The sequence below is a fragment of the Mustela nigripes genome, chromosome 1, assembly GCF_022355385.1.
Source record: "Mustela nigripes isolate SB6536 chromosome 1, MUSNIG.SB6536, whole genome shotgun sequence".
Lineage (NCBI taxonomy): Eukaryota > Metazoa > Chordata > Mammalia > Carnivora > Mustelidae > Mustela > Mustela nigripes.
In genome coordinates, this window is record NC_081557.1 from 163,450,538 (window position 1) to 163,469,099 (window position 18,562).

The 18,562-nt window shown below is 39.2% G+C and overlaps 1 protein-coding gene and 1 pseudogene across 1 annotated transcript in view; one reads left to right on the plus strand and one right to left on the minus strand.

Moving 5' to 3' along the window:
• LOC132014120 (secretory immunoglobulin A-binding protein EsiB-like) overlaps window positions 1–18,562 on the plus strand; it is a 123,978-nt gene that overhangs the window by 100,891 nt on the left and 4,525 nt on the right. The window lies entirely within an intron of this gene.
• LOC132008133 (small ribosomal subunit protein uS12-like) lies at window positions 13,934–17,985 on the minus strand (annotated as a pseudogene).

Here is an 18,562-nt window from a genome sequence, read left to right on the forward strand (position 1 = left end):
TATTATTTTACACTATTTTAAAAATTTTATTTTTTATTTAAAAAAATTTTTTTTAAAAGATGTATTTATTTATTTAACAGAGAGCGAGAACATGCAGGTAGAACAACAGGGAGAGGAAGAGATAGAAGCAGACTCTCTGCCAACCAGGGAACCTGATGTGGGACTCAATCCCAAGATGCTGGCATCATTACCTGAGCTGAAGGCAGATACTTAAACGACTGAGCTACCCAGGTGCCCCTTAAAATTTTGAAATAGAAAGATCCCCTGTCCTTGCACTTGGATGACAAACTTTTGAAAGAACTTTGCGGACACCTGAGTGGCTCAGTTGGTTGAGTGTCCAACTCTTGATTTCAATTCAGATTATCATCCCAGGGTTGTGAGATGGAGCCCTGTGACAGACTCTTTGCTAAGTGGGAATCTGCTTAAGATTCTCTTTCTCCCTCTCATTCTGCCCCCCTTCAACACAGGTTCTCTCTTTCTCTCTCTAAAATCAATCAATAAATCGATTTTTTTTTTTTTTAAAGAAGAGACTTTGTCTATTATGTTCTAGTCTTTTATCTCACTCATGTTTCCTTGGAATACACATGGTGCCAGGAATCTAGTAGTTGTTTGATAAATGTGTTAAAAAAGAATGAATAAATTAATGAATAAAGAATTGACCCTTGTATCTGAGGTGACAGAATATTAATTATATCTCCTTAGAATCGTAAATATCTTACAAAGTTTATTAAGAATTTTAAGTATCATAATAAAAGCAAGTACCCTAAGTTGTATGAAAAAACAACTAGTGTTGTTTCCTAGGTAGACTCATGCTTTTGTCTTCTTTCTGCTGAGTATCCTGTAGTCCATACTTAGAGCAAATGAGAACCTCCATGTATGCTTAGCAGGATCAGTGATGGATGGCAATTTATCAGTTTCTTTCTATATTGGTGGCTAAAACTTATGGTTCTCAGCACTTCCCAGTTGCTGGTGATTGATGGGTTTGTTTACTACTTCTCCCTTTGGTCTGGAGGGAGATACTGAGTGGGGCTTCTGCCAGCACTCTGGAAGGTTTGGCTGAGTCCCAGAGCCAAGAACTCTGCAGCCCCAAGCTGTGTTTATGCCTCAGAGGCCCTTGGGCTTTGGGGGATTTTAATCACTTTCCAAACAGATGCATTTCTGTCAGGATGGACAAGGTATTGAAATTGCACTCTGCCCAGTAGAACCTAAATTCCGTTTGGTCATAAAAGTGTTCATTTTTTTGCTTCCAACAAAGAAAATAAGTGTATAACATCGTTTCTTTCAACTTCATTCCTGTTTCCACAGTTTCATTTCTGACCAGAAGTCAAGAGACTGCTAAACTCTAATCTCAAATTATGAATAACACCTTTTTGGTTGAACGAGAGGGTTAAACGGAAGCCAGTATGTAAGACAGCAGCAAACTGTCTGTGCACAGCAAGCTTGTACTAGTGTGTGTGTCTCTGTGCAAAGAAAGGATGTGTATGTGTGTGTGTATGAATGAGTATGCTTTACCCACAGGCAACATGCGTCTACTTCTTATTATCTGATAAGGTCCATACTGTGCTAATTAATTGCAAACATTGGCCTTCACACAAAAATAAAAGTTACTTTTAATTGAATAGAACTGTCCTAGGAAGAAGGAAGGTGGGAGTTTAAGTTAAAAATAATAAAATAATTTTTTGTACCTTCCTGCTGCCAAGAAAACATCATATATACAGTCAGATAACTGACTTGTATTGCTTTGTAAGCCTGGCAGCCTTCCTCTTTCTGTCTTGTATTTCTCCTGTATTATGTGTTGCCTTCTCTGAAAAGCCCATAGAAGGCGAATCTGGTGTTTTTATTGTGTTGAAATGATTCTGGTAAAACAGGTTCTAAATAAACATGACAGGATCAAGAAAAGCAGCTGGATCTGGTTTAGACGTATAACAGATGGGAAACATTAAACTGCAGAAGGAGAGAGCAAACCTTTGACTCTCTGATACAGACACCATTGTAGTTACAGGTTGTGACCATTTCCAAGAGCTGCGAGCCACCAGCCTTCATCAAACTGTGACACTGAGTTCGAAGTGAAATTGTCAAGAGAATGGCATTGAAGACAGATGTCCTTTAGAGGGTCAGGAAGAGAGAGGATGAAGTTGTATCTAGTTGACTCAAAATTTTGGTGAGATAAATATGGTATTTTCTGAATAAATCTTTGGTGATTAAAGACTCTCTATAAAAAAAATTTGCCTGTGCAAATAGCTATTTTAGAACTTGTGTAGAGCAATGTTGCTATGTTTTCTACTCTTGTAGCCTCTGATTCTTTCGGCTATATGAGTCAGGATGTAAACACTGAACATTGTTAACAATAACAAATTGTTTCACTAGCTCTAGTCTTTGTGGAATCTTCCCTCATCCCAGTGTTTCTGGAAACATCCAAGGTTTTTTCTAAGTTACCTGATAAAACCCCTTTTAGCTCCCAGTCGGCTCTTTTTCTTCAACTCTTAACTTTTTAAGGGGCCTATTGCTGAGAACCTCAATTCTCAGCAAGTCTTATGAGAGCCCTTTTCAACGGCTGCAGTACACTTACAGTGTGTGTGAGTTAATATGTTGGGACCCTTTTGGTCGCAAGTGACAGAAGCCCAGACTAGCTGATGAAATTTTACCCAGACTGGTTGATGGAAGCCAATGAGGGGATTGCAGCCCTCGCAAGGGCATGAGGAATGAGACTAATCCCGCCTTATCAGGAGCCTTTCTTTCTCATCTCACCTCTTTGCCTCTATTTTATTCTCATCTTCAGACCAGCTTCCTCTTCTCCAAACCACATACTAGTAGTATCTAATCCTTGCATTTCATAATCCAGGCTCCCCAGAGAGAGGGTCAACTCTCTCAGGGCTAGAATTTTCAGACAAGGAACTTGTGGGCTCATTGTGGGTCAGGTGCTCTCCCCTGGGCTGATCCGCTGTGGCTGTGGGGTACTAATACTCTGGTTGGCTCAGCGAGAGATGGCATGTCCCACTCTTGGACCAATCAGTGGTGGTCAGCCAGCAAGATGAGGGGGTTATGTGGCTACTAAATGATATGTGATTAGGAGTCACATCTGTCTTCATCACTACTGAATAGACCTTGTAAGTAGGCATTCTAAAAATTGTGGAAAGAATGAATTATGTGTGTGCATGCTTGTGTGTATGTGTGTGAGTGTGTGTGTGTGTGGGTGTGTGGGTGAGTAATGTAGCGTGATGGGTAGTAGAGAAAAAGGGCTTTTATACACTTCTAACCATGCCATGTCTCACTGATGCCCAGAGTGACAACACAACCAAACTGAAGGTATTCCGCAGCTCCAACATCCTGCCGATTTTTAACAGTGTCGAATCTCATGGCAATCTCCTCTAGGTTCTGGGCTTCAGTGAGGCAAGGGGAATTCCCTCCCCATGGCTGCTGCTGCCATGGTCTGTTCACATACGTTGTGGCCGGGCTGGGCTGGAGCTGCTCTTCCGCATTCGTCACTGGCACGTGGGGAGTAATGGTAAATGATGGATGCCTCTGCTCTTGTCCAAGTAGACCACACAGGACAGGCTGTTGAAGTGGGGACAGCCTTCTCTCTTGCTCCCAGATCAAAGGCCCTACAGTGATGTTGGAGGTTTGATGGATTCCTTCAGCATCAACTGTAGGTCTTAGACCTCAATCTCATCTGCTGCTGCTAATAATCCCCTTTCCTTCTGAGAGGATGGAGTTCAGACTGCATCAGGTTGTGTTCCTGAGTGACTCTTCCTTTAGGTTAGGTTATTTCCCACATGTCCCCATGTGTTTCAACCAACTCGCGCTGTGATGAGTCTGCTCTGTTCTCTTGACGTGTCTGGATGTGTTCAAATCTTTACGTGCACACGAGTTAGGCTGGAACTGGGACCGGAGAGCAGAACAGGGTTAGTCAAAACACGCCTGCATGTGACGGCCATTTATCCTTTTCAAACACCCTATGCAGGAAAGTGGACAGGACCAACTTTAGATGTGATTGTGAATGCTGAAAAGTGTGTCATTCCGAGCTCCACCTTTCCCTTCTTGTATCCATTTATTTCCCTTCTGGGTGGTGATTGCCCTTTGCCTCAAGACATTGATCCATGTAGGTATTTGCATTTTTAACCTTTTCAACTTTTGCTGCCATATTGTCATCGAAATTGTTGGCTGATGTAATTGTGGGTCACAAAAGTTTCACTTAATGGGCTCTAATCAGGTGAAAGGGAGATGCTCTTTGGGTGGTGGTTGCGGTGGTAGACGCAGGTAGGAGTCAGCCCCAGCCTCTGTCCCCTTTCTTATCCAAACATTCCTTGTGCCCTTGGAGAGAATGAGTCAGGAATAAGCCACCCGGAGAACACTAGAGGAGCTTCAAGGATGGAGGAGTAAGTGGTCATTGTCACTTGCAGTGGTCATTGTCACTTTCAATGGTGAGCGGGAGCTCACCCCCAGAGGGGCGGTCACCTCCACCACCAGCTAGTGTGCTCTCCTCTCTCTTTTTCCCTTCTTCCTTGGCCCGGATGTAAGTCAGTGCTATCTCAGTCTCAATCACTCTTTTTCCAGAGCATGCCTTCAGACTTACTGTGTTTACTTCCTTTATCTTTATCTTTATTTTAGAGAGGGAGAGAGCGAGTGGGATCGAGGGAGGGCAGAGGGAGAGGGAGAGAGAGAGACTCCTAAACAGGCTGCATGCCCAGCGCAGAGCCAGATGCAGGGCTCGATCTCGCCACCCTGAGATCATGACCTGAGCTGAAATCAAGAGGCAGAGGCTTAACGGACTGAGCCTCCCAGGTGTCTCTGTGTTTACTTCTTTCAAATTTGAAAATAGTAGCAACACAATGATAAAAATGTGGAAAACAGAGAAAAAATGAAAAACTATGAATGTTCTCCATTCTAATATAAAAAGTTTAATTTTTGTATATAATAATTCCTTTCTATTTTTTTCTCAGCATAATTTTAAAACCATATACAAAAATGTGAAATATTTGGATCAATTGGAAGTCCATTTTTCTATCTTTACTTATTCTTACTTATTTTTTTTATACATTTTTGAGTGGTCTTCCTAACCAGTAGGTATGTCTTAAACACAAATTAAGTTAGTATTCGATTATATACCCTCCCCCGATGATATAGAATTGTTCCTTATTTGATTTTAACTTCTGGTCAAAAAGTTTCTAACTATTGAATCTGTTTTTAGAAAAATGCTCTTTAATAATAGATGAAATGCTGCCATTGGTTTGGAGCTTAGAACTCCCTTGATAACTGAACTGGGCCACAAGACTGAACAGTTCTGCTGTTTGAGATAGCCCTACACACCCATCCATCATAAAGTTCAGTTGGATAGTTATGTAACCCAATATAAGGGAAAGGGAGAGGAAACATGTATTTCATGTACGATATAGGGCCATAAGGACGTATAATAGAGCAAAAAAGTAATTTGCTGCTTCTCATGCCAGTCCAGAGGAAATTTTGCCGTTTCTTCTCATCTCTCCCTCGATTTTTTTTTTTCAACGTCACCTCCAAAAATATCAAAAAACTTTAGGTAATTTCGTTTTCGTTGATGGTCTGGGTACAAATAACAGCATCTTACTCTTTCAGAATGCAGAAAGAAACTTTGAGAATTAAGCCACTTTCAAGTTATTTTCTAGTCCTCGTTCCCAAACGAACAAACCCCAGATCAATTCCCTACTGTTTCAATTAATTATCTGAGACTATTTCAGGTCAATATGGATTATTTTGGTCTCGATTGTCTTGAAATCACACCTTTGGTATGTACTTCTATTTACCTAAGAGAGGAAAGTTTATGTATCACAGCAAAAGTCTCAACGATTGCTTCAGAATTCTGTCCCACAGTGAAAGCTGGTTTTTCAAGTTGTCTGTTTTGAAAGAAAGCCAGAAAACATCCTTGAATCATTACTGGCTTAATTCTGGAGCTCTGCTTGCTGTGGCTTTAAGTGTAGCATTCATTAGCTCTGCAACACAAATGTCTGTCCTCTGAATGGGAGTGAACCGTGGGGATTTGCTGAGTCCCATGGGATCAACCACCTTTGGGCAGCCTGTGTCTTCAGAGACCAAGGGACTGGCGGTGGAGGGGAGGCACTATTTGCCTCCTTTTGTTTTCAACGTGGGCGAAACCCCCAGTGTATTTGATTACAAGATTATTAAATTTTATTTGTATCCATAAACAATTTTAAGGAAAATTTATATGAAGCAAGTAATTTGAGAGACAGCTATTTTGGTTTGTGGCTTTGAATTCTTTCCTCTTCGTCTTCATTCTACATCCCCAAATTTATTTCCAATTCGAATTTTCCTGGTAGAGAAGGTTGAGTTGACATTTGTGTTTTGAAGGATCTTTTTAGTCCTAATGGTTCTAACTCTGCCATTAGGACTGAAAATGGCTTGGCAGGAGAGGCATGCTGTCAAAATGGTAAATGGAAGTTCGGATTTCAAGGTGTGGCCCCTTGATGTATCAGGAGTGAATATTTCATCTTGTCATATTTGAATATCTGAATATGTAATACTAATTTAGGTCATAATTTCAAACTTTTTGGTCTCAGGCCTACTTTACATTTTTAAATATTATTGAGGCTTTCCAAAAACAGTATGGAGGTTCCTAAAAAAGTTGAAAATAGAGCTACTCTATGACCCAGCAATTGCACTATGGGTTATTTACCCCAAAGAAACAAATGCAGTGATCTGAAGGGGCACATGCATCCCAATGTTTATAACAGCAATGTCCACAATAATCAAACTATGGAAAGAGCCTAGATGTCCATCAACAGATGAATGGATAAAGAAGATGTGGCGTGTATGTATATACAATGGAATATTATGCAGTCATCAAAAACGAAATCTTGGATTTGCAATGGTGTGGATGGAACTAGAGGGTATTATGCTAAGCAAAATAAGTCAATCAGAGAAAGACAATTATCATACGATTTCACTTATATGAGGAATTTGAAAAACAAGACAGAGGATCATAGGGGAAGGGAGGAAAAAATGAAATATGATGAAACCAGAAAGGGAGACAAACCCTAATAGACTCTTAATCTCAGGAAATAAATTGAGGATTGCGGGAGGGGAGGGCAGTGGAAGGGATGGGGTGGCTGGGTGGTGGACATTGGGGAGGGTATGTGCTATGGTGAGCGCTGTGAATTGTGTAAGACTGATGAATCACAGACCTGTACCCCTGAAACAAATAATACATTATATATTAATTAAAAAATAAATATTATTGAGACTTCTTAAAGAGTTTTCGCTTATCGGGTTTATATTTATCAATATCACCTTAGAAATAAAAACTGAGAAACTAGAAAAATATCAATTCATTTAAAATTCTAGAATAATTAACCAAATACATGTCCTGTAAATAACATTTCTGTGCAAATATTAAGCTTTTCTAAAATAAATGATAAGAATGACATTGTTTCAGGCACCTGGGTGGCTCAGTTGGTTAGGTAGGCAACTGCCTTCAGGTCATGATTCTGGAGTCCTGGGATCGAGGCCCACGTCGGGCTCCCTGCTCAGCAGGGAGTCTGCTTCTCCTGCTGACCTCTCTCCTCTCATGCTCTCTCTCTCTCTCATTCTCTCTCTCTCAAATAAATAAATAAAATCTTTAATAAAAAAAGAGAATGACATTGTTTCACATTTTTTCATTTCACATTTTTGAAATTTTTGTGCTTGGTACAAGACAGATGAATTTTCATATCTGCTTCTGAATTCAATCTGTTGCAATATGTTATTTTGGTTGAAGTACATACAGATATATAGTTTGAAAAGGGTATGTTAGTAGCCCTTAAAAGGTCATTATGAGTAATCTTTTTTGATATTACCCCTACACTAGACAAGTGTTAGTTTTTTAAAGGTTAGTTCCAATGTGGACTCAGAAGCCGTGTCAATGCACCTGTTACATTCGAATCTTTTTGTCTATCTTGTAATGTGACTGACTGTTTTAACGATGCTTGGTTTTATAACATCATGTGCTAGTTATTTGGAAAATATTGGTTCACTGAGTTATGCATATTTTCCAAATGTTACACATTTTATTATATAATATGATGAAATCACATTCATTTATATCACCACAGATCCTGTCAGAAAAACCGTTCTGTATTACAAAGTTGTCAACCTCAATGTTGGGTATGAGGTGTTCAAATTGCTAATTTTTGTTGAAAGCTCAAATTCAGTCACTGGCAACAGATAGTATCTGTTGTTTTCCTTAAAGCACCAGGCTTCCATTATTCATTATTGAGAAAATATCTGTCAGATACCCAACCTGAGTAACCGTAATAAGAAAATAAGAACTCTCTGGGAACTTTCAGGCAAAATGATGTTCTGTGAAAAGAGCAGCTGGTTTGGATCACAACCTGGATGTGTGAGTGTTCCTCAAGACCAACACTGTTCTACACTAAAAGCAGAGATCTTAAGAGTTCTCATCACAAAGAAAAAAATTGTTGCCATATGTAGTAAAGGATGTTAAGACTTATTGCGATCATCTCGCTATTTATATAAATGTTGAATCAGTATGTTGTACACCTGAAAGTAGTATGTTATATGTCAATTGTATCTTAATAAATTTAAAAAAACCTTTAAATAATAAAGAAGTGGTATATGTTTATGTCCCATTTTTTTCACACAATTAAAAATATGTGTACTTAAGACTTAACTTTTAATAAAATTAACAGTTCTATTGTTTTTGAAAGACATCATTAAATGAAACAGCTATTCAGATATTCATCATTAGTATTACTTTATTTTGTTTTTTGAAGTATAGTTGACATACAGTTACATTAGTTTCAGGCCCACAGCATAGTGATTCAATTTCTCTGTACCTCTGTTCTGTGAAAAGAACAGAGGTAAGCAAGCTACACTCGCTCACCGCAAGTGTAGCTACCACCTGTCACCCTACAATGCTATCACAGTTTCATTGACTATATGCCCTGTGCTGTGACTTTTATTCTTGGGACTTACTCATTCCATAACTGGAGGCTTATATACCCCTCTCTCCTTCAGGCTTTTTGCCCATGCTCCCAACCCCGTTTCCTCTAGCAACCATCAGTGTGTTCTATGTATTTGTTAGTCTGATTGTGCTTTTTGTTTGTTTTGTTTTGATTTGAGTGCATATATGAGTGAAAATATATGATATTTGTCTTTCTCTAACTTATTTCACTTACCATTTTACCTCTAGGTCCATCCATGTTGTAAATGGCAACATCTCACTCTTTTATGGCCAAGTTATATTCCATTGTATATACACACATAATATTTTTATTCATTCACCTATTGATGGATTCTTGGGTTGCTTCTATATCTTCCCTGTTGTAAATAATGCTGTAGTGAACGTAAGGGTGCCTGGGTGTTTTTGAATTAGTGTTTCTCATTGGTAGTATTTTTATTGCACATATGCTTTGTGTATGTTGGGCACCATTGCCTTGAGTTGAGCTTAAGCACTGTTTCTCCCTCTATTGCTTTGTACTATCAGTTGCAAATGCCAATACTGTGGGAACATCACTAATATGATAGCATTGGTATGAAAATGGTTCTGACTTCATGGCCTTTCTGAAAGTGACTCAGGGGTCCCCAGAGGTCTGTGTACCACACTTCTGGAATCACTGATCTAGATTCTCAACTTGCCTTTTTTTTTGGTCTACATTTTTGATATTCTATAGAAGCAGACTAAGAGAAAAAATACTGAGCATGAAATTTTAATTGTTTTATAGGTTACAAGTTTTAATCTAAAAGAAACAACAATGTGTTTTCCACTGTACAAAAAGAATTTCCAGAAGTCAAAAGCATCCAGTTCTCCAATTTATCTTAGACTATGAGGATGAAAAACAGAATTCAAGCCTTGCAGTAGTTACTCATTCAACACATATTTTTAAATGTTTACTCTTATAAAGTTACATGGAAATGAGAAATAGAAAATTTAGAAGTGATAAATATATATTCATACACTTCTATTAAAATGTTTTTTATAATTAATTTAAAATCTATTTATGTGTATGTTCCATAGAGTAATTTCATCTGTTTAAGTGAATATTTACTTTGAGTTTCCGGTAGAGGAATCCTGGTATCAAATCAATTCTGAAACTATGGCCAATGGCTACAAAGTAACTGCTGCTGAAAAGTAAGGAAAAATGTTACATAGAATTTAGAATCCTTGCTACGCAAAGTTCTCTTTCCTCTCTCTCTCCCTCCCTCCCCTCTTTCCTCCTCTTCTTCCCTTCTCTCTCCCTCCTACCCACCTCCCTTTTTTTCTTGCCTCTCATTTGTGGAAAAAAGTTTATTTTAAAGAAATTACCCACAGTGAACTACCTTCAGTTTGATAAAAGCTCCCCCCCATGTTTTTATTTTTATTTTTTGTAAATTTTTATTTATTTTTTAAAAGATTTTATTTATTTATTTGACAGAGATCACAAGTAGGCAGAGACGCAGGCAGAGAGAGAGAGAGAGAGAGGAGGAAACAGACTCCCTACTGAGCAGAGAGTCCAATGTAGGGCTTGATGCCAGAACCCTGGGATTATGACCTGAGCTGAAGGCAGAGACTTTAACCCACTGAGCCACTCAGGCGCCCATATTTTTATTTTTATTTTTAAAGAGACTGTCTATTCTTGCTAAATTGTATCTCTTGGAATGAATCTGAGATAATTATTACACATCACTCCTACCTTCTGTTTTATTTTTATTTTCCACCTACAAGCACCTCTGTGAATTCCTTTCACATGTATAAGGCTATTCTTAGAGCTCTTCCATATCGCAGCACTAACACCAACTTACCGGGCAGATGCTCTGCTCTTGGAGTCTAAGGATTGTGTAGTTTTAAGAGCCCTGGAGCCAAGGAGCCTTAAGTTCAAATGAATCGTGTTATCTAATGACTTTGGCCAAATTATTTAACCTCAAAGGCCTTGATTTCTTCATCTATAAAGACGGACTAATATTAGTACCTACTACCTGAGGTTTAATAAAGATAATACACTTCTGGTGCTTAGTTCAGGAATGGCACGTAGTTAACATTTAATATATATTATTATTCCTTCTGAGTCTCAGTGTTCTCAGCATTCAGCATATTAGATTATGTATAAATTAACTCTTTTCTCTATGGTTGACTTTTGTGCTAACAAAATTTCTGTAAAAAATTGGCTGCTTAAAAAAAATCTATTAGTGTGAGGAGATCATAAATGTACATGTACTGTATACATAGATGTCAAAAGAAAATGCAGTTTATGTTCTCTCTTATATAATCTTTTTTGTAAGTACCTAATGTATGCTGAGTAGGAAAATAGGACAATTTATTCTAATCCAATAATTTCCATTTAATCCAATATATTTAAGTCTTTAGACAACCTGGCTTTGTTTGTTTGTTTGTTTGTTTGTTTGTTTGTTTTGTCTAAATTTTGGTATTTTGGCTTCCTTCTTTTCAACCTGCTTTTCTCCCACATGGTGTCTGGGGGGATTGGAGAGGGGTATGCTGTGGTGAAGGGAAGGAGATAGCCTCAAAGATTCATTTTCAAGGCTGTGGACTGTCTTCCAGTCCCTGTGGAAACACTTCTTGTTTACCTATGGCTTTTCTTCCCTGTAATCCTTAGAGGGCTGAGGTTGTTGTCTACTCTACAAATCAGGGTGAGGGCTAAGTAGCTTTTTGGTTATTGGCCACAAGCTATCGGTGACATCCATTCAGTCCCTGAGCACTGCCATCACCACCCTGATTCCTTAGGGTCCCAAAGGAGCTGAATTTGTGCACCACTTTGGGGTCAGGTGGGAATATCCATTTTAGGACCACTCAACTGAGAACCTTCTACTGCCTAATCTCACTGTGCCACAACTCTTACTCTTACTACCACTCCTTCCCTCATGCAAAGAAAGATGAAGTCTTCATGATTCAGGCATTCTCCGGAATCAAATATGCTTCTCCTGTCCAGAGCTTTGCTTCAGGAGAGCAGGACCCACGTGTCTCATCTACTGGATTTCCAACCTTCTTTATCTCATACCCTGAGTTTTGTCTTCAGGGATACCAGCCCTGACTCTCCACATTCTTAAAGTGGTGTTTTGTGATTTAGCCTTCTCTCTTTCTCCTGACAGTCTGCCTTTCAAGCTCACTCTCTCCCTTTCAGAGGTCAAGAAAGTAGCTCTGAGATTTGGCGCTGGTGAATGGTGTCTTTGAGGCTATTTCCTCTCCCTACAGCAATAACTCAGGGCTCAAATGGCTGAAGAAAAGGTGGAAGGACTTCAAGGGGAAATTAAGAACGTTGTTTTAATATTTACAAAATAATGTCCACCGTTAGGTTAATTTGCCAATGTTTGTTTGACTACAAAACCCATACTTTCCCCCCTGAACCCATTTGGCAGTGGGTGAGCTTGTGGTCTTTCAGGGCAAGAGAGAAGAATATCAGAAATCAGATGATTAAAGAGATTGGAAGCAGCTGGAATTTAGACACAAAGAGTGAGACTGAGATTCTCTGAGAGCAGTTGTGCCAAGAGTTACTACTATAAAACTGGTATTCCCGAACATTTTCTGATGTTGTCTCAAGATTTAAATATCTCCATTTTAAATGATTATTAGTAAAAGGACTACTGGCAATCCAACCCATACAGATTTCTCCCAAAATAATTAGGATATGATTTAAAATATTGCCAGGTAGAATTTCTTTAAAATTTCAACATTTGCTTTGAGACCACCTTAAAAGAACTAGGCTGCGGGAGTCAGTCTGTCTGGAGTTGAGCCCTAGACCACAGTCAAAGGGCACGTGAGAACTTCAGTTTTCTGATCTATAAAATGGAGACTGTAACAGTCAACATTTATTAAGTGTTTTCGTATGCCAGACACTCTTCTAAGCACAGACACATTAATTTGTGTAATCTGTGAATAAGCTCAGGACATATTGTTACAAGATTTGTTTGCAGATGACAAAACTGGGTGTCTCAGAGATTAAATTACTTGTGCCCGGTCATATATAGTTAGTTAGCGGTGAAGGTGGAGTTAGAGTCTGGGCGCAGTGTGACTCGAGATCTGAATGATAATGGCTAACACACTTGGACATACTCTATGCCAGGCACTGATCTAAAAATTCCGTATCCCCTAAAATAGGAACTACTTTGATCCCATTTTACAGATTAGAAAACTGAGCACAGAGAGATTAAGCATCTTGATCAAGTGGACATGCTCAGTAAATATAGAGCGAGGTCCACCTCTTCTGGCTTCAGTCTGTGCTCTCAATCTCTGTGCTCTACTGTCTCAAAGGGTTTTCATGGGCAATCACTAAGAAGATCCATCCAACACTTAGCCCTGCACCTGGCACAGAGGAAATGTTCCATGAAATGAAGTAATTATTATCAACCAGGAAATCCTATAAATTGGCAAATGTGATTGAGGTCATTGTATCATGGAGTGTTCTGTGCAGGGAGATCTTTTGTTATATGTGCTTTTTCTGGTGACTTTTCTCATGATTTGGTTTTGTGTAATTTCCTTCATTCATTCATGAATTTGTTCAGTCAGTCAGTCTTGTCTCACACGTTACTTTTACTTTTAGTATGCTAACGCTGTGCCAAGCGATGGTGTATGATGTCTAGATACTTCTTTGGAAAAAGACTCATAGATTCACTGTACTGAAATTCAAGAAGCACTAAACAGCTTTAAAAACAAATTCTGTATTAGTAGTTGAAATTCTCTCACTAGCTAATTTCAGTTGTAGGGAAGGGACTTGTTCTGGGATTTGGTGACGCCGAGGAGAGATATCATTTGCCTCCTTCAGGCTGTTTTTGCACTGATCTTGCAACATCTCCCCACTCCTAACTGAGATGTTTTATCTCTTACTCTGAAAACTGTTTGTGCCCAAACCTTAATGTCCAGCTCACTGTTATTTCCTTAGATGTTTGATTTTATTTTTGATTTACGATTTTCCTGGCATGTGAAAATTTATTTTTGTCATGTGTTCACCATCCAAACTTACGCTTTTGGTCCTTCCTTCTTGCCTTCGTATAAGGCCAAAAGAGAGACACTGGCTATTTTGACAACCTTAACATGAACTCCAGGAAGGTCACTGACAGCATGACCTTTGTGACCAAATCCAAGGGCCAGAACCTCATTATTGTCTTTGATAAAATTCAAACAACCATCGTCGGATATGAATGCTGTGATTTTTCAATTTTTCTTATTGTTTTGCCATTCTTGAGCAGCTGGACCCCGACATATTTCCTATAGCAGAATTTGGCTGTTTGGCTTCAACCCTTACTTTTTCCAGTATGATTTCCTTTGTATGGGAAGTTCCTTCGAAAAGGCTTGGCCTTTGGGGCTGGACCCAAATGGGCTTTCTTGGACAATTTATCATGCCACTTCTGATCTCATCTGTGGCTACGGAGTTTCCTGGCAGTAGGAAGACTGTGACACTTGCCCGGTCCCTCCCTGGCGCCACTGGCCAGAGCAAAAGAGAGAAACAGCACAGGAAGGAGCCACCTATCATTTCCTTAAATATTTTTAAAACACGGCTTCTGTTCTAAATGCCATTTTGCTTCTGCTGAGGGGTTAAGAGAGAGTTTGTGGAACCTAAAAAGCACAGGTTTTAGAATCAGAGCACAAGTTCTAAGCCAGTTCTCTTGGCTCTTTGACCACTAGTAAATGGTTTAACTGTGTTAAACCTCCGTTCCTGTATATGAATGGAGACAGCAATTTCTGCCCTGAAAGACCTTGCTGATGGAAGTGGGCAGCGAATGGCAGAGCCTCCAACCAGTGCTGCTCTCTAATGCACCTGGCTTGCGCTATGTATTTCTATCACACTATTTTTATCTTTATAATTCTAAGAAATTGTAATTTCATCTCTTTTAACTTGAAGTCATAAACAGGAGGTCATTACTTTTCCAAATCCGTTTTCTTCTGTATAGTGAATCTTGTTCTTTCTTCTTCCCGTTTTTCAAGTGTTGGTAGTGGCAGAAACACCTGTTTCTGGTGCAGTGTTAGGCTGTTAAGGGAGAATTGCTCTTTATCACTGTGGGTACCAGGGCAATAGATTTGACAGGGTGACGAGGGGAAAAGGAGACCTAAGAGGAAATTTAACACAATGAAAAGGGTGAGGGCAAGAATAACGAAACACATTTCAAAACTGTTGTGAATATAAGAGCAACCAGAATCAGAACAATGAGAACTGCCTTGACTTTTGCAAGCCAACATTTGAAATGATAGAACGATTGAATCTTAGAGTTTGAGAGGATCTGATAAACCCAAGGGAGTCTGGCACCCACTGCAAGAATCCCATCCACAGCCTCTCTGCTGTGGGCCCCCCAGCCTGTCTTGTTGGAGAGAAAGGGCTCCTATCTTCCTGAAACATTCTTTTTTTTCTTCTTCTTCTTAAATTAACATAAAATGTATTACTTGTTTAAGGGGAAGAGGTCTGTGAATTGTCAGTCTTACACAACTCACAGCACTCACCACAGCACATACCGTCCCCAATGTCCATCACTCAGCCTCCCCATGCCTCATATCCCCCTCTGCTCCAGCAACCCTCAGTTTGTTTCCTGAGTTTGTGAAATGTTCTAAGGCAGTTCCCCAGGGCTACAAGGTGTTCTATTGGTCTGAAGGAGATGCCCTTTCACAAAATCTACCATTCTCAGAATGATCACATAATTGTTCTTACTTCTTATATGAAAATCCTTCAAATATTCAGAGACAGCCCTTCCTTCAAATTAAACAACGTTTCTCTTAATTGATCTCTATGGCTTGCTAATGTTTCCCTCAGAATGCAGAGCCCAGAACGGACCTGATTAACAAGTATTTTTTCATGCAGATTGTTGTCACACTAGATCTACTGGCATGAGGATTTTCTTTTAATCTAAAAGAAGATTTTATGAATACCTGAATCAGAATTCGAATTGAGACCCAAACGATTTCAAAGATAGGCTATTCCCAGCACTATATTATTCCACTATAACCTAAATTCTGGGCGCAAGAAATTGATTTTTTCCAAATACCCAATGTTCCTCACCATAATTCTCCATACGTGGTCATTTCTGCCTACAAAGTTTCACACATTTTTGTCCTGGTAAATATTAACTCAATCGTCTCTACGCAGGACTCTACCTTTTGCTCTCCAGGTTCCCTGACACCAGACAGGTGTTCGTACTTTCTGAGCCCGTAGACCTCGCACACATCTAGAGAGAAAAGGTGGCCACAAGGGTCCAGGTTATGGTCATTTTTAAGTCTGCTTGATTTTACTTAAAATAACTTAAACCTGCAGAGGACTGACCATGTCAGTTATGCTTTTGAAACAAAGATATTTGAGCCAAATATTCTTGCAGGATTTATTCATTTTAAATGGAGCTGGAGGAGCACCTGGGTGGCTCAGTTGGTTAAATGTCTGCCTTTTGCTCAGGTGATGATCCCAGGACCCTGGGATCGAGCCCCGCATCATGTTCCCTGCTCTGCAGAGAGCCTGTTTCTCCCTCTCCCTTCCGCTCCCCCTGTTTGTGTGCTCACGCTCTCTCTCTGTCAAATAAATAAATAAAACATTTGAAAAGTAAAGGAAAATGGAACTGGAAATATTTCAGGAGCAGATAGAGGTCTTTAAGTATTTCTTTTTTTTTTTTTTTTAAATTTCAGAAATCCTACAAGTCTCCCCAAATATATCTGTTTTTCTAAAAATTTTCAGTAGAATTAAAGTTTATTTTTTTAAATAATAGAAACAAAATAGGTCACCTTTGGTGTTTGGCGCTTCTGGATATTTTTAAGCAAGGAAACATTTTAGAAGTTTTTTCACTTTTTAAAAGATTAGGTAGCTTGCATTCTATCAAGACATATTTTATTATATATTTTCTCACTGTATATTAATCACAGAAATGAGTAATTTACTTAATAATATTTAGCAGACACATTTATCAAGGCTAACTAACATTTCTCCTGGGAACTTCCCTGAGGATGTTCTTGTTTCTGACTTTTGAGGACAGTAAGACTGCATGATACCTAATGACCAAGAGGATTAATTTACATTATATTTAGAAACATAACCTCCTACATGTTCCTGCATTCAAATGGTAGCCAACAGTTTTAGCTTTTGCAAAAACAGCTTTATTTTCTTTACCTAACATGCAGAAACACTACCTAGGTATTCGGTTTTCTGGTTTGGTTATCATGATTATTTTTCAGCCACCATTTTATTTGAACAGCACTACCGTGATTTCTGTTTTTTTTTTTTCTTTTCTCATTTATGATAATAACATGACTTGCTTTAACATGTTAATTAAACTCTATGCTTCTCATGATTTTTATTTTCTCAAGAAAACCGATGAAATCTGCAAAGTCCAAGGAAAAAGTCTTGATGTAGTTAAACATCAGAACATTCAGTATGTCTTCTCAGAGCATGTATTGAAGTAATGTGGCACAAGTCTTGTAAAAATAGACAAGTCGTAGCAATTCGCTCTTTAGCACACCATTTATCAGTCACAGGAGAGCATCCAGAGGTACTGTTGAAGTACTTGAATTTCCTGTCCTCATTCTTAAAGTTGCTTTGAAATTTGAGGAGGAGCAGCCTTGCAGCTGCTGGCCAAAGTGTTAAGAGTAAGACATATGCTTAAACCAAAGAATGGTGTTAGATGCTTCCTGAGAGGGACACACAGGGCCTGGTAACTTCATAAATTGCTAATGGCAACAAACCATGGAGATTGTTGAATGATGTTTAGACTCAGGAAATTAAAGAATCAGAGAATCATAGTGACTGAAAAGGACCTCTCTCTGCATTTATTAAGATCGTTTGGGATCATAACTCAAATGCCTTCCAGGTGGGCGATATAAACTAGGCACGCATCATGTGGGAATGGGTGTCTGCTCTAACACGCACACCCACGTATGGGGAGAGCAGTCCATTCAGGGACGGCATGCTGCTCCTCTACGGGAATGCTGTCCTTGCTGCATATCGTGGGACTTCTCCCAAAAAGACAGGAATCTGGATTTTCATGTGAAAGTTTCTGGGTCACTTTGCATAGCTGCACCAATTGTGCAAGTACAGCGGACATACGCAGCAGCACATGCTATGCCTATTTGTGACCCAAACAAAAGATTGCACAAGAACTGAATCTGACCCACTGGTAGGCAGTCTGCCCCTTCTGGCTCACGCCGTTAGAAAGTTTTTGGTTATGTTTGAAATGAGATCTGTTTTTTAGTAGCTTTGATATCTTGGATCTTAAGGTTGTGTCGGACAAATGTAATTTTTACACCCCCCCCCCACACCAGTGTTTCAAATATTTGAAGTCATTCATCCTATTTCCCTTCTTAAACTTAGGGACTGAAGAGCCAGTCAAAGAAATACATTGTTAGTCTGTTATGAATGAATAGTAATGAATGTCAGCTCAGTATTAGTGCTCACTTCTTCCCCATCCAAATGGTAACAGTTACTTTGATAATGCATTCTAGAATATTGCCTTAAATCAAAGTCAAGACACTGGTCTATTGCTTGGAGACTGTCAATCTCTGGTCTACTCAGCACAAAGTTCTAAAGGTCTGCCACCTGTGGGCTCCTTCCTGCCAAGTCCTTGACAAACCCATGAGAGCATGGCTGGCAGGATATTTGGTGAGTGGGATCCTAAAATAGTC